The sequence below is a fragment of the Arctopsyche grandis genome, chromosome 7, assembly GCF_051622035.1.
Source record: "Arctopsyche grandis isolate Sample6627 chromosome 7, ASM5162203v2, whole genome shotgun sequence".
Classification (NCBI taxonomy): domain Eukaryota; kingdom Metazoa; phylum Arthropoda; class Insecta; order Trichoptera; family Hydropsychidae; genus Arctopsyche; species Arctopsyche grandis.
Genome location: NC_135361.1, coordinates 7,638,323 through 7,656,532, shown reverse-complemented (window position 1 = coordinate 7,656,532; position 18,210 = coordinate 7,638,323). Strand labels below are relative to the sequence as shown.

Genomic DNA, 18,210 nt, shown 5'->3' with positions numbered 1-18,210 from the left:
AGCGACACCTTCTGCAGAATTATAATATATATGATGTATAATGAATCGCGTGACGTCACGCGATATGTTTTAATGCATTTTCTGTATGTGTAAGGTATTGATTAAATCATTATCTTTAGTATTAAAATTATTGAACCGTATAATATAGTAATTATGTTTTGATTTTAAATATACTTCCGTAGGAAATAAATATATAATTTTTTCGGGATTAAAAAATCAGCTTAATTCCTGGATACATAACTCTTACATGTAACGTTACACCTTAACATTCTTAATACTGAGGGCCGGATAACCAAGGTGCTGCGTATTATTCATTGCATTGTTAAAGGTTCGCCGGACGTTTTTTTTTTTTGGACTCTAGCTTTGTAAATAGAGCTAAACCGCCCCAATTCCTGGAAAAAGCACTGTGTCTATCCGGTATTTACTTATTACACAGGTACATTATTATTAGTGTATATAAAAATTGATAGCAAATATTTAAAAAATCTATTTAATATATTATATATATATATATATATATATATATATATATATATATATATATATATATATATATATATATATATATATATATATACATATATATATATATATATATATATATATATATATATATATATATATATATATATATATATATATATATATATATATATATTGTAACGTTACATAGAGAGACGCCCCGTAGACCGGTGACGTCATGGTGACGCCGACCAATGGTGGAGTCACCATGACGTCACCGGTCTACGGGGCGTCTCTCTATGTAACGTTACAATATATATATATCTATTTCAATAGCCAAAAAATATTATATTATATTATATATATATATGTATATATATCTATTTCAATAGCCAAAAAATAATATTTTCAAACAAGACAAGACATTATAAGTTTGATGCGTTTTTAATATGAACGTTTTACAAAAGTATGTGGTTCCACGACAAAAGCTCCACGAACATATGGTCCAATGACTAAACATATTTTAAACTTCAGTTGGCCAGATCTTTTGTCGGCTGGATTTTTTGAAGCGGATGTTTTGTCGTTAGAACATATGGACGTGGAGCTTTTGTCGTGTTACGTTCGTCCATAGGGACAATTTATATGAAGAAAGCAAGTACATGGATTCTAAAAAGGGCAAAAATAATTTTGCAGATAGGTTGAATTTCTTAGTTACATAATATGGAAAAATTTCAGCCGAAGATTTGACGGTATATGGCCCACTAGAACTCCATGGAAAAGATGCCCACAACTAGAATTGTGTACTGTATGTTGCTTTGGTGCACCTTTTTCAAGGAGTGGGAGTGGGTCGTCGCAAATTCAGCATTAAAATTAACATACAAATCAATATTATTACTTTAAACTCCAGAATAATATTTTTGATGTGGTTTTTTTACGATTTAATTGAACCATGGACTTTCGCTTTATAATTTCCAGTGAAAAATTAGAGGTGCACTTATGATCATTATTTTAATGCATCCTGATGCATTTTTCCATACACACATACACACGGGAGCCCAGCACACTGGTCGAGAGCGCTAATGGAAAATAATGGATCGTATTTCAGCGTCTTGAAACGCCATTGTTCGCTTTCAAGTGGCTCATGAAAGTCGAGGCCAAACGATGATTTACGAACCCGCGGTTGAGAACCGCTGGAATTGCTTACGATACGTACATGGCAAAGTTGAACGCCCCTAGACTCTTTCTCGTAAACGTAAACAGTGTTCGCGACTTATTGGCAAATCGAAACGGAGAACAAGTGCAGTAGCGTGGTGCATTTTATGCGTTTCGGGCGTGCCTCCCGCTGCACTTCCTAAATAAACCGCTCTCTGAAATAACAAACATCAATCCACGAGTGTTTCCCATGAAGATTGATGAACTTATTCCATGGCCCAAAAAAACAAACGAAATTGCTGTAATACCACAGGATTTGAGATTTATTGATGAAAATTTGGTTGGAATGCTTACCCTTCAGCATTGATATCACTAATTGTTATGTTTTTTACTTTATCTATGTACGTAGTAACAATAGATGAAGTTTTGTGATCATGCGAAAATTCAAACTCGAGATTTTGACTGGTTCGAACTCAGAATCAATCACTGATCACGTTTTCATGATTAGACTACGGATAGAGAGCGTGCTTTTTCCAGGAATCGGGGCGGTTTGGCTCTATTTACAAAGCTAGACTGTCTGTGTATTTTGGGGAATTTTTGAACACCATTAGTCCTATCGAACTGAAACTTGGTATTGGTTACCAGTGCCCGCCTTAGACCCTATGCGCCCTCGGGCAATTTTTCTAAGCGCCCCTAGAAAAAAAATATAAAAACGGGTTACCATCATCCTTTTACCGGGCCCAGGTGGAGCTAAAAATAAATAAATAAAATGATATTTCAGAAGTTAACTTTAGGAGTCTTTATTTCAGTAAAATCTTTAAGCAAAGATGAAAAATCAAGATTTTCAGCGAATTTAAAAAACTTTTAAATTAATAAGTTCCTTAATTAATAAGCCTTCACCCAATGAATAGAATTTTCTGAGTACAAATGTTTGAGCTTAGAAAGTAGAGGCGCCTTTGGCGTTCTAATCTAAAATTTTGTAGGGCCTTTGGCGCTCTAATTTTAAATATTAAAGCGTCTTCGGCACATCGAGCGGCGCCCTCGGGTGCCCCCCGACCCAGCCCCCTAAAACCGGCACTGTTGGTTACTGAAATTTTTATCGACACGACGTAAATTTGTTTTATTCAAATTTGACAAATGATGTTGGGAGCCACCAACGAACTGCCTATTTTTTAATTTTTTAGTCCGATGCAGGTTTTTTTGGGTTATTCCATTCAATATCAGATACTAGTAATGATTTTTAGTATTTGTGTAAAAATATTTTTCAGAAATCTTTAAAAAAAATGATAACTTTTAATTAAAGAGTTTTAAATTAATTAAACATAACATCACTTTTGAAATGTTTCGATCCACTGATATCGCACAACTTAATAATGTCCAACACTGTATAAGGTCTTGCCATAGTGCCATTATTTACTAAACTCAAGATTAGTCGTTGAACTAACTTTCCATACAGATAAGATATGTACTTTATATAAATACAGGTAATTTTATATAGAAATATTCACATTCAGAGGAAATGCACCTACGTATAAACTTTTAAGAATTAGCCATTTTTCTTAGCAAACTTGAGCTCCGACGTAAACTCTTCGGTTAATGTGGAACTTCGGACATGTTTTCAAAGTACGAATTTTAAGTTTTCCACTCGAGTTTCTTCTTCTAATCGAGTTTCAATTGTAGCACATCGAATCCCCCTGCTTTTATGTACTTGCAAGAACAACGTCTATTTTCGCATCCAGACACTGCCAGACAGACAGACGGACACGGCAATAAGTTCCATGTCGAGCTTACTCCACTCTACCGTTTCTAAATGTAATTTCTTTACAACTTTTTTCTTCATGTGTATGTGTATCTTCAGAACATTATAATAAGTTTCTTCCAATTTATCACAATACTGGGCGTCAAGCTCTTTTTATTTAATAATAACACTTTTAATTCATATTTTTTTCAGTATAATTGCAAGGTAATGTATGTAGATAATATTTTACTACTTATGTATTTCTAATAATTTGATTGAAATCGTGTATGAAGCCATAGTAACTCAATGGATACACAAATATGCATATACCTGTACACATATATTTTTTTAAGCGGATAGAATTCGATAATGGTTTTTTTCACTTCAGGTATATCACAGCATTCCTAAGCAGTGATTCAACAACCAAAAAATTTTAATGAGAACACCAGGGACAACCCAAAAATCTTCTCTAGACTTAATCCCACATAAAAACTAGACATGGATCATAATTAACATTCAAAAGCATTTCAAAATTGTTCCCCAAAATTTGTCAGACACACGTTCACCGAAAGATTGACTAAAAAATCATCATCAAATAGCGGTAAAAACCATTACTTTCTGGTCCAGAGACGGTACGCCGTGCTAGCCGTTATCTAAAGACGATGCATTTAATCTCACGATTTGCTCTAGGAAATGAGGCGTATTTCATCGGCTCAATAAAAAGTACACAAAAGAATTTTACAAATATTGATCACTAATGCAGTTTCAAAGTACACGTATTTATCGCCTATGCATTTACAATAAAATTTGAAAGAAATACGCTTTCATTATACAAGAACACTTTACTTCAAAGCTATAAAAATGTCTGACTGGACACTTTGAAAACCGATATAAAACCTCAGACTTTTAGGAGCCGAATCAATAGACTTTTAGTTTGTCGAACTTATCCTCATCCATCATTTAACACGTTGGACATACTTTTGGGGCTTACATCAATGATGGATGCCCTTAAGATTCACTCTCAAGATATGCTCAATGAAATATTATATTATATTAATGCGAGCGTATGACTCTCATTGTGCGTTAAGACTTTTTGTCCATTTAGCTGTCGCGCACCACAATCGAAGCCCCCCCCCGTCGAGGGCAGACAGACGGACATGTGCTTTTGTACGCCGAGGATGATGATATTCTCCTGCATGAACCATTATCATGTGGTTCATTAGCTAATGGCCTCGGCCGTATTTAGCATTCGGCCGATGGGCACGCGAGATGTCCGAAGATCGAAACGAATGATTCAGGTAGAGCGTATGTGTATGTGTGCCAATTATAATACAGGTGAAAACCCACCGACCACTCAGACTTGATTAAGTCTCAAAAAGGGCGGAGTGATATATTATTGGGTGGAACGAAAGAAAATAAATAAATAAATAAAGAGGATGTAAATTATTGCTCGTACGCGCAACGGAACAGGCAGTGATTTCGAAGGCGAGTGTAGAGCCCTAAGTGAGCAAGATCTTAATGAAGTCCTTGAATCGTTGATGGAGTCATATTCGCCACGTATGCTTTGATTAATTGAAAGAAACTGAAGGAAACGAATGGTTAAGTGGATGAGTAGTGTGAGGAGCACTGTGGGACTCATTGATCTTTATCTGGTCGATAAAAAGTGAATTATTTTAACAAACTTATATATGTACATATAAGGCTTCTGAAATTTGATTTGTAGGTAATATTAATAGTTTTCTATTGAATTTATTAATTATTAGTCGTTTTATCTGGCTTCGCGCAGTATTTGTAATATAAACAGCGAAAACATGGCGAGTCTAATAGTAAATATTCATTTGTTTTTATATTAAATTTATTTCAATCGAAAAAAAAATTATATTCAACCAATTGAACTGTCGTCATATTTGTTTACGAAGTTCCCAACCAAAGATACAAACTTACAAAGTCTCTTTCGAAATTACATATATATTAGATAATTTAACTGTACATTGAGAAAAATACTTAGTATCTCAAAAAAAATGTTTGTGCATTAAAAAATTGCATTAATTTCGGTGCATGAAACAATCTCGTATTGTGCATCGAATAAAATATTTTGGCATTATAAAGTGACCATTAAAAAATATGAAACGATCATTCAAAAATATGATTTTCGCATTACGTAGAATAGATACAAAAAGTGGCAACGTTGCAGTCTTCCGCTATCGACAACTGTCAACTGTCAAAAGTGTTTACTTTTGTTTAAGGTCGCGAGCCGAAGAACCAAAAAGAAGGAATCCAGTAGAGAGAAGCGTTGGTCGTTGTCGGTTCGTATTTTGGTCATTGTAATACACATTTAATTAGCAAACATCCGCTTTTTAAGTAGCAAATATTTTTTTCAATGATCAAAGCAAAGTTTCTAATGCAATCTGTATCCGTCATTTAGAAATGAACACAATTTTTTTGTAATGTACAGAACCTTTTTTTAATGAACAAATATTTTTTAAACGGTTCTTTCGTTAAATGGACGTTTAAATTGTTTCCATTATTATTTAATATGACGGGTGTATATTTTACATAGTCAGAACATATATTTTCGTTCGACACGCAAACTATTTTCGAATTTGGTTACACATTCCGTATTTTCATCATCGTTTCGCCGGTCACCACTGGATGAAGACTTCTCTAACAAGCTTCTATTCTCCTAGGAGCAACATTCATCTACATATCTAGTCCCGCACTTTTTTTTAATTCAATCACTTTATGCGTCTTTTTAATCTCTCTTGGGTTTCATTTCAGCACTTATTTTGTACATTTAAAATACATTTTAATTCATGCACTCTTTCCATTATGTCAGCTACTCGAGTCACTCCTCGTTGATGGTACATTATTCAACTTTTTCGTATACAATGATTAAGTTTTGCATCAAATTACAATATAAAAGCTTTCACTGTACTAAATGGCTATTTAGGATATAAAGCTTTGTGCCAAATTATACATGTAAAAGCATATATTACAAAGTGGTTGAAAGTTACTGGGGTAACTAAGGGAAGCGAGTGATCCGCCAGAGTGGCGCCTAAATGTAATGAGTCATTTACATCGGCGAAAAAGAAGAAAAACACGCATAGAAACACCGAAAAACACTTTTTTCTATTGTATACTACATAGTCGAGTTTGAACTTTGAAGTCGTTGCCTCTACAGAACTTTTTAAATTACATTTAATTAAAGTATCTAAACAACAATGTTGAAAATCTTTCAACCACCTACACCTCCAGGGCTTTCCAAAAATAAATTCATTGATAGATTTGTGCTGTATTTGTCTTGACTTTTGAAAGAGATTGAGTGCATCCTTTCAACGGTTCATCTGAAAGGATTCAATCATCACGAAAATACTTAATTTTCTCTATATTTATGTATATAGTTTCTTATACATATGGTGACCATTTTTTGGAGAAAATAAAGGATAAATAACTTTAAAAAATAATAACATTAATAAAGTAAATAAATAACATTTATTATAAAATATTGGCATAAATTTAGTATTTTAAACAATCATATTTATTAAACATTATTGAACTTTAAAATACATTTACCGCCCGAATTAGTACTTTTAGATTAAAAAAAAAACACCAAAAAGCATTGTCCTAGTAGAATTACAGTGAGTCAAATTTAATAAAGATTGATTAGTTTCCGCTCCGGTAATTTTTACTTTATCTATGTTTTTTTTTGTTGCTAAGTGTAATCGTATTGATTAGATTAGGTTTGATAAAATGTATGAATTGCATCTTTAAATATTTCGGCGTTAATATTTGTAGCGATAGTCGATATTACAAAATAAAGGACAACAGGACAATATTAGAAAATAAATAAATCTAAGGACAGAGCAGTGAAATAAAGGACTACCCTTTTAAATAAGGGACGTATGGTGAGGGTACATAAAAGGTCCATAACTTTTTCGAAAATTATCTTTTAGTATACATATAAAGATTTAGTCAACCACTCTTTCCAAACTAAGCTGTTTTTATAAAACACTTGCTGATCCCGGCATGCGTTGCAATGCCACAAGAACGCATGCAATTCTCGTTCCCGTTCCCGTTCCTTTTTGTCGGCAAAATGCAGGCGGCGAACTTGACTTGACTTGACTATAAAAAAACAATAGAAGACGGCGAACACTTTTTCAATTATTTAATTGTTTTTTTTTATTTTACCCTAACAACGTAGGTAACGAACTGATTTGAAATTATTTACCACGCAATGCCACTTATTCCCGTTTTTGGCCGATTTTTTACAGAAACCATCGCGGACATACACACAATAACTCCTGTAAGTTTCATCGCAATCGGTTGAATGGTGCAGGAACGCATTCGTGACAGACAAACAGCCAAACATTGTTTTTTATATATATGCACATACGAGTATATAGAAGATAGACATGTACTTACAAATGTATGTATGTACATATACACATAAAGTGTACTCACATAAAGTATTATGAATAGCATGATAATTTTTGCCGAATAATCTCACTACTTAGAGTACGATGCAACTTAAGAATTAATAACTTAATTGAAACGGCTTTAAAGATAACGTTTCCATTGTTCGTCACTGTAAATGAGCCATAACAAATCGTCACGTATGTACATTCTGATTGGCATAATAAGTTCCGTAACATCAAAACGGCTCGCCACTAAAAGGGACAACGTTAAACGTCGAACGAATCGAATGATACGCTAAAATTTATGACCCACATCTTGAAAATCATTGTGCTGGTTAATATACACACATATATTACAGTATTGAATTGTGAGAGCTTTCGCCGTATTTTGACATTGACCCATCAACGACAAAACCACAGTAATGAAATCGAATTGGGCAATAAAATCAAGCTGACTATTCGTTGATATACATACATATATTACACGTACAGATGTATTCATTTCGAATGCCTGCAACAGAGGTCTAACAATGAACGACAAATGATGATAATGAAATACTTTTATCTAAAAAGATAATGGAAAGTTAATTTCAAACAAAAATACTTCATTTATGAATGTATTAAAAATATAAACCAGATACATCTGACGTATATGTACTTATAGCACAATATATACAATAATACCACATTTCATCTATTAAATATTTAGATGAAGTTTAAGCATTGACGTATAGCAATAAACAGATTATTTTATTTGTAGTGTGTGTATCTAGACTTTTTCCAATATTAATCAAAACTTGCTTTACCATAGTTATTTTATTTATATGTAATGATTTGTAACGATACCATACTGCTTTTTTTCGTACTACATTTCATCAGTCAAATATTTAAATGGAAGTTTAAACAAATATGAATAGTTTATTTGATTTTAAAAATAGATTACTCCAGCATTCATATTCAAAATAAAAGTTTTCAGTTTGATGCGTTGAGTAGTTTGGAAGAAATCGTATGGAAATAATATTTTTGACTTTTATAAGAAAAGTGTCACTTTCAGTTTATCAAATATGTTAATATATTAATAAAAATTACGTTTCATTAATACAAGGATAATAATATAGTTTTCTCGTGAAGAATACACATATTTGAAGGCTCGAAAAGAATAGTAGAATAAAATGTGAACAAGAGTAAACTGCCACTTTCGGTTGACAGATCGTCGCTGAATTCATTATATGTATTACTTGATATTAAGCTGAAACTTATAATACTACCAATACTAAGTTTCAGCTTGATAAGATTGATTGTTCTTGAATTATCTCTAAAATACATATGTAGACAGACATGCATAAATAATACTAACACACACACATACATTTTTTCTAGACCATGAAAACGTGATCAGTGATCGATCCTGAGTTCAAATCAGTCCAAATCTAATCGTCGAATTTTCTGATGATAACAAAACTTCATCTACTGTTACTACGTACATGGATAAAGTAAAAAAAAGTAACTCTAAGATTTATAACATAACTAAACATGCTGTTTCCATACCATATTTGAAAGGCATGTTTAGATGGAATATTGAACAAATAAATACATACATAGTTTGTTTTGATTTGAAAATAAACCGTTCAAATTGATCTATAACATTTTCAACCGCGTTTATATACGGTATATGTAACTTGTCAAAACTTTAGATGAAAGTATCATTTGAATACATATTGATTTTAATTCGCCATATTTAGATGAAAGTTAACTTTTCCACCCACATATTATGAAGTTTGACAACCGGAAGTATATATATGTATATGTATATGCATTGCAAAACGTACCTGAATCACCATAGGATAATCCTGGCTTGCAGAAACAGCTGTTCCACAAAACAAATCGATCAGAACAACCCACCCCCTCTAACCTCCGAGCTCTACGGCCACGCACAACTATCGACCAATGTTTACTACACGAGGGGGATGGTCGGGTCGGTGTGTTTGTTTTTTTTCTAAAATAGCAAACTCAAGCACGGAGGGTGATCTCGTTATTACAATTCACAAAAATTTCGAATGTGCACTTTCGTGTTCGAGTGGTCGTGCTGAGCGCGTCTACTCTGTGTGCGCGGCCGGTCGCTACTAACAACCAAAAGCTTGAAACGTTCCAAAGGATCGCAGGAGAAAGTGTATGCATATATGACGGTCGGTGTATACTTGCTCGTGCGCCTACGCCTTGAGATGCGAGATTTTCCTTCGAGGAAATTTCAGCTGGAAAATAGTCATTCGTATTTTTGCCGCGTGAGCGTCGCTAATGGTGAGTTTAAATAGTGTAATTGTACGTTTGGAGCTATTGTGCAATCTCCGAAGATTGGTGTGACTGATTTGAATATTTTCTGGCGTATTCAATTCGGCGGTTTGGGAGCGAAAGGTCAGATGTTGTATCTGGATTTGAAAATCAAAGTGTCATTGTTCGGTCTAAAAAAATGATTATATTCCGCGATTATTTTTCACAAAATGATTTTCTAACCATATACATACATATGTAGATGCATTTGTATATATTTATTTATTTATTGTACAATTTTGCAATAGTAACATTACAGATTTGTTACAAGTCGTCACTATGGTTAAACAAAAAAAGGATACAATAATAAGAAAATACAGCATTATAAAAAACAAATTCAATAATAATTTATCTGTAGCGCTGAATTCGTTAAATTGCCTATTGATTGAAATAGGCAAAAAAATTGCATAATTTATGAAAGTGCTAGTTCGTTGCTTAATTCTTAAATTAGCTGCCGAATGCGTGAATTGGGGAGTTTATAGAATATTTAAACTGTCTACATACGTACGTACGACGTACATGTTGACGTACGTACATGTAAAAAAGTTGAAATTTAAAAATTAGTTAGATTTATAAATTATTGAGTATAATATTTGATTTTGATTTTGAAATGCTTTTTATTATTCTTAAATTATGTTCATAATGCATCATAGGTTTTTTCCAATAGTTACTTATCTAGTGATCAATAATTGATCAATAGATAAGTAACTATTAGATTACTATTAGTACCAAGAAGCATTCGTGCAATGTGTTTTAACATTGCAAGGATCACTTGACCTCACGTTCGCGCCAAAAAGGCCTCAGCGAATAAAAAATAGCCGTATATTGTAACAACCAATAAGGTTTCGCGACCCATCGACCAATTATCTCTCAGTATTGAGAGTACACGCTTGAGTATAAATATTGGGCAGTTTTGGACCGTGGTTTATTAGGACCTGGCGGGTCAATGAGTGAAGAGCAATAAACTACCTCTACTACACAACTGCATATTGCACTTCGATATCGGAAACCTATCTACACGTCCACGCTACAGTATTATCTCATTTTAATGCTAGTGAACAGAAAAGAAAAAAGAGTCAAAAAACTTTTTACAATATTTATTTATTTATCATATGTGCCATGACAGGGATTACCCCAAGGCGACACATATGATTATTTTTTTACTTAATTACATACAATTTTCCAAACAGCAGTAGGTGCATAGAATACAATAAAGACATCTATGGACAATCTACAAAAAAAATTTTGATGCATAGCAAATTTGAAAGAAATACTTTATGTAGGTAGCATATTTTTATAAGATACATACATAACAAATTTGAGGTGCCGATGCAGAGAGATGTAATAATAATAGAAGGGCCCTTACGAATAAATAGTTGTTGTCAATTTTACGCGGTACGTCTCTATAAATACGCTACGTCGCACGGAATACAATCGGATCAATTTACTTATAAAAATGTATCCTATGTTGTTTATTGTGTGTTTTTGAATGTATTGTGCAATTTTTACCGATGCTTGCCCATCTTGCGAGTAATATAAACAAACAGAGAAGTTTTTATCGGACATACGTCGAGCACCAAGCGTCAAATACGACTGATGCTAAAATTATTTAGATCTGTCCGTAGACAGAATGTCACTTGACAACAACATAACACCTAAAGTCACTTCTATTAATATTACATTTCTCTGTGCCAATGTCTCGAATTTGTGAGAAACCGATACCAATAACGAATAATAAACAATAACCGAATTTGTGGATGAACAGACCGTAGTCGGGTTTTGGAAGGGTTATTTGCAACTTTCATCTACAAACTCCACTAAGCGTGTAATATATTATTTTTAGCAACGTTATATTTTGTTTTCGTTGTAATTTTCTGCTTATTATAAGTTGTTAAAACTATTAGCAAAATTTTTATATTTAATCAAATACAGGCTGCATTTATGAACCGGTGTAAATTTCAAGGTGGGTTGTACATACAAAGTCGTAAAGGGCACACTTACAATTCCAATGACGGTCCTATTGGAAAATTCCCATGACTCAATCATCCAAATTTAATATACAATTAACACCAAGACTTCTAAAACTTTCATTTAATAACATTCTTCATCAAAATATACGTTTTACACAATGCAGTGATTATCAAACTTCAGAATATTTTTTATGTAAGCCATTTGAAAACAGTGAGTCAATTAATTTTTCTATTTATTTGATTGAATTTAAATACAAAAATAACATAATATACTTATATCACAGTCGACAAATATCTTTCTACCAAGTTTTTACTTTATCTATGTACGTAGTGACAACTCTTTTCGAATTTTTTTTTAAGTTTTTGAATTCAATTATCTCCCTAACCGCTAACTGAATCGGACTGAAATTGTTTTACATGTAACAGAAATTTTATACCCTAATATTTTTAAAATATTTTTACCTGAACCGGAAGTTGTACTCTAGAGAATCGAGTTTTTTTATGTTTTTCTCAGAAACCTTTTGGTTTATTGAACTGAAATTTCATATCTAGTTTTACTTTATCTACATACATATGTATGTATGTACGTAGTAACAATAGAGAAGTTTTGTGATCATGCGAAAATTTGAACTGGAGATTTTGACTGATTTGAACGCAGAATCGATCACTGATCACTAGTCACCGGACCCAGAAGGTGCCGCGTATTGTTCAAAGGTTGTAAATGCATTGTTAAAGGTTTGCCGAACCTTTTTTACAAAGGATTTACAACAATGGAACAATGGATAGCACTGTGACTATCCTACCTCTACTGATCACGTTTTCATAATCTAGAAAAAATGTGTGTGTGTCTGTGTATTTTGAGGATTTTTTGAACACCGTTCGTCCTATCGAACTAAAACGTAGTATCGATTACTGAAATTCTTATCGATACGACGTTAATTTTTAACCAAATTTTTAAATTGACAAGAAATGTTACCTCCTTTTATAGATGTACTCTTTCATTAAAGTTTTTGAATTAAATTATCTCCCAAACCGTTAACCGAATAGTAATATTTGTTATAAACTTTATATTCTAATATTTTTTCCTAAACCGGAAGTAGTACTTTTACTCTAGAGAATCGAAGTATTTGTGTTTTTCTCGGATACCTTTTAGTTTATTTTTTTAAGTATAAAGGAATTTTATTTAATAAATTTATATTTTTGAAGACTCAAAAATTATTTTCTATACCTACACATACATACAAATATACATATATGGGAATATTTTTGTGAAATATGCTTATTCATATACATATGTACATAAATATGTTAATATGGGTATAAAAAGTAATTATATACGTTACGGGTGGCTATACATAAAAATAATTTGATTATATAATATTATTGGAACACGGTTTTATTTTAACAAACAAAAGCTAATTTCGAGAATTAGTCTGTTTGAGAACGTACGTGCGTATTATAAATGTAAATATACAGGAAGAGATTTTCTGTATGTGAAATGAAAATACCAAAAAAAAAAAATCCATTGCTTAAATTAAAAGGCCCAGCACTTACGAATACAATGCGATTTCGTATGCGCCCAAAGGGAAAAAAGGATTTCTCATTTTAAAAAATACGTATTGCATAGCGGTCTTCAACATTTTCTTCTTATTTTATTATTCAAAATGAAAGCTCATACACGAAATATAAAAATTCGATTCGAAACATACTGCAAATTGGATTGGAATTTTTTTTTTTGTTTTCGTTGTGTTTTACTACAATTCTCATTTTACTCTACTGCAGATACAACATCGAAACGAATTCCGTTTTGATGTTTTATTTGAATCTCGTTTCAATACAGTATCGTTCATATAATACATACAGATGTACGAGCATTGTACGTGCAAGGACGTATTGAAGTTTTGGCTAGTGTGACAAAATCGATACAGGCTTTTGGTAGACGAGAGGAGTTTTAGCATTAAAAAAATGTTCTGCTCTTGAAATTAAAATCGCCAAGTCACGATTTTAATGTTTGGGCATCTCTCGTCTGAAAGAATGAAAAATAAGCGTAATCAAAGAGAGTGAAATTGATATTCTGCGAGTGTGCGCAACCCGTCCCTTTCCCTCTCCCGTTTTTTCCGTATAAAAATCCTTCGTCAGTCTCACTCCCCTTTTCCCACCCATCCCACCCACACTCCTTACATTCCCTCAGCAGACACTGGCTGGTTCATCCTGGAGGTGTTTGACACCTTCAACCCCCCCGAAACCCGTCTGACACTCCCTCTCTCCCTCTCACTCGCACTAATAAGATTCTCACTTCAAGGAAAAGGGGAGAAAATTATATATTTTTTTACATCGCTGCACAGTGGAACAAATCGACTAGTACTAACGGCATAAAAATACATTAATATCGCATTAAAATATTGAAACGTAGCACCAACTCTCACCCACTTGATGATTTTAACTATCAGACTGGGATAAAATAAAGAAACCAAGGATTTCAAAAGACATAATTGTTCTACAAAAATCAACTCACATTTTTACTAACCTCTTCTTAGTTCAGAATCGATTTTGTCGTCTGACGAAGTTTGGGTTCTTATCCTATCGTTTTCAAACTTTGCCATTTTGCTCGGTTTGGTCATCAATATAAGTGGAAAAATCCGCCATTACCATGGTAAAAAATAATCGTAATAGACACATAGAAAATTGTACTGCATCTTCTTTCACGGTGACGTCTATCGTATACACTGTCCCATTTGTCCACACTATTTCCATTTTCGCCCCCCTCACACTATGGCAGATTGAGCACTTTGCCATACTCATGATCAAAGTTTACGGAGAGAATTGGTGATTTCTTAATTAGGTTTTTTATATATTGTCTTATTACATAATTTATAACCTCAAAAGCATCTAGAATTACAGATCCTTATCAATTACGTCAGTAATGACAAGAAAACATCGAAGAGTGTGCTCTTCATCTTCATGTCATTGTTAATTTGTATAATCTTATTATTTCGACATGTTTCTCATACATTTCTTCAAATATGGGAATCACCATTTTTCGATCACTGTCAAACCTTTGTCAATAAAAGTATTAAATATCATCAAAATAACTGTTGGGGTGAGTTTTGCCAAGGATCACGATGACATAGATTAGGCGTGCTAACATTTTTTTTTGCATGTGCAAAACTATCTAAAAAAAACCATGTCACGCACCACTCTATGTACATATGTATCTTCACCTTAAGATTAAACGGTTATTTGAGTATTCCTAAAATTTTACACAGGATTCGGAACTTTTGCAACGGAGTCATAGACGATTTTAATTGCAGTTGAAAAAACTAATAAGATTTTGACACGAATTCTGAAAGCTAATAGAAAAACATAGTATAATAATATACGACCAGTAAATACGTACGTACTGAAAGTCAATTAAGTCAAACGTACTGAAGGTTAGATTCAGATTTATTGAGACTCCTGCTTTTTGAATTTTGAAAATTTAATTTCTGATCTCTTATACACAAAGCCCGGAATTATGAACCCCTGTATTGTATTTTTATGTATTTACAATTGTACATAGTATACATATCATATATATTAAGTACATACATATCTACCTGCCCGTATCATGTTTTTATTTAACATAATTCGAAGTACATATGTATTATAATATGTACGAATAGCATTACAGTATTGTAATTAGAAATAAATCACAAGGCTCTTTCATTTCTCATTCTCATAATTTATAATCATGCAAATATGATTATTTTTGTAAGATTGTTTGTACATACTCAGTTCATTGTGCGCCGAAATAAAATAAGAATTTTCTGTCGTCGTATGTTATGTATGTGGTGCAAAATAAATAAAAAAATCATTTAATGAAAAAATTCCTAATGTACACATCAGACATTTCTATTTTAATATAAAGTCAAATTGAATTTCTGTTTTAATGGTCATTGCTCATTTCAAGCTTCAATGTCAGTCTCGCAAAAAGAAACATAAATTAAATACATACATACATACTTTTGTACATTGCATATAAATATATGTATACATACGTATATTAACCTTTCGTGTAAATTTGGTTGATTAAACAAGCAATTATATCATACCGTCACCGAGAATTCTATTTTCGGATCATTGCAACCGGAAATGGATGCATGAACTATAATTGACCACATTGTCGGGGTCAATAAAAAATTTCGCAATTCGACTTAAATTTGACAATTTGTATTTCCTTTACAGTAATTTACAATCAATACAACACCAACAACGTATGTCCTTTCTCAAATGGGTTCAACCGAATACATTTGGTCTTCCAAAAATTCCAAATTAACAGTCTGCAAATATATTCCACATTCAATAAAATAATCCATTTGTAATCAGATAGATTTGCGGTGCTTATTAAAGTCGGATAGCAAATTTTTTTCCATATTTTGTTTATCTTTTCATAATGAAATACTTGAGATATAATATGTACGTAATTTAGTACGTATTGTTGCGTAGGGGTGGGTGGAGGATCCAAGTAAAAAGCCAAAGTCGTTTCACAGCATTTATTGGTGATTCAGGAGATGCACACACTGGCAGTCCTCCGTCCAGAATGTCTTGATATGGTCTAAGTACCTCCTTATAATAAACAGGCATCTTCGACGTCCGATTACTTCCCTATTGTTTGGGCATGTACCCGGATATGTATTCCCACGACACTCAGTCCCACGCTATCGCTGTCACTTCTGAGAAGGAACTGGGTGCCGTTACTACGCCAATTCGGTGGCCATTGTTAAGCCTACTTGCACTTAGTCTGGAGATAATCCTCGAAGCCAATTATAACGGTCGCACAGTGTCAGGGATGCGCCTTGGCCTAATCCGATTTCACTTAACCGGCAGCTCCTTTTAGCATACGCTACATTATAAAGATTTGTCATCTCACTCGATTTTATCAGTTACAATAAAATGGCCACCTTCAACGTGTTCATATGGAAACTTTTTACCATATTAAATAATAACCTGCTTATATAAAATAGTATAATGTAAAGTTCATAAAATATTGCAATTCTGAATAGACGCAAAATCAAGCGAAAAAGCCAAAATCAGAGAATTGAAAACAAAGATCGACTGTTTCGAGCAGAGACATCAAAAATAACTGTTACCGTTTTGGCCATAGCACGCATATTGAATTATCAACATTATAATATAAACATTTTAACATTCATTATATAACCTATATATTAGTGAAGTAAAAATACATATATATGAGATATAATGCAAATTTTATAAAATATACATAGTGTGAAAAAGATAAATGCATTTAAATCTGAAAAAAACGAGTGTGGGGCGGAAAGTCAAACATATAAGGCTACAGGCTAGTAGCAAATGGTTAGCTGTCACCGTCTCCAATTTTTTTAGATTCTTAAACGTGTTTATTACGTTTAAATTTCACCATCGAATTAGCGGAAGCATTGAAATCTCTATAGGCGGCCAAACCTCGCAAAATGGAAAAGTTTAAAAGCGATCGGAAGAATGTAGGAAGTTCGTCAGACCCATTGGCAAAATGAAACTATTTTATTTTATTTATATATAATTTTAGCTATTAGCTAATTTAAAAAATACATCTTAATAACTTAATTCTAAAATTTTATATTTAACTTATATGTACTGTTCCTCACAGAGGTGTCTCCTCGTACCTCGCAAGAATGCATCCATGGTCTTAGAAGACCTGATGCATTCAGGGAGGGCATTATATACTTAACTAAGTAAAACATTGTAAAAAAGTGTTATTTATTATTACACTGAGCAACAAAAATTCACGTTTTTCACTTACCGGAACCGAGATTAATCGATCTTTGCTAAGTTTAACCCACTGAATTCGAACATAACAATGATTTTTGTGGTATCTTCTCATTTATGAGATATGAGCATTTAAAAAAATACGAAATTTTTACAGATTTTTGACTTTTGCAGACTTTAACTCAAAATCTAGTATTGCTGTGCCAAAAGTGAGTATTGAAATCAATAGTTAAATTTTATAAAGATTAAATAGTCTCCGCTCCGTTTTTTTTTGTTGCTCAGTGTTATTGAAGAGAAATATGATTGACTATCAAAGAACCTTTGGAATCATCTCAATATCACGCTCCATCATTTTTGACATGCGATCTCACAGCAAGTG

The 18,210-nt window shown here is 32.8% G+C and overlaps 1 protein-coding gene across 1 annotated transcript in view; it reads left to right on the top strand.

The window, feature by feature from the left end:
- The first annotated feature begins 10,469 nt into the window (after nucleotides 1-10,469).
- LOC143914318 (uncharacterized) overlaps nucleotides 10,470-18,210 on the top strand; it is a 49,925-nt gene continuing 42,184 nt past the window's right edge. The window contains exon 1 of the mRNA XM_077434500.1: nucleotides 10,470-10,473. The gene's annotated coding sequence lies outside the window, so the exon portion shown is untranslated. The remainder of the gene's footprint in view (nucleotides 10,474-18,210) is intronic.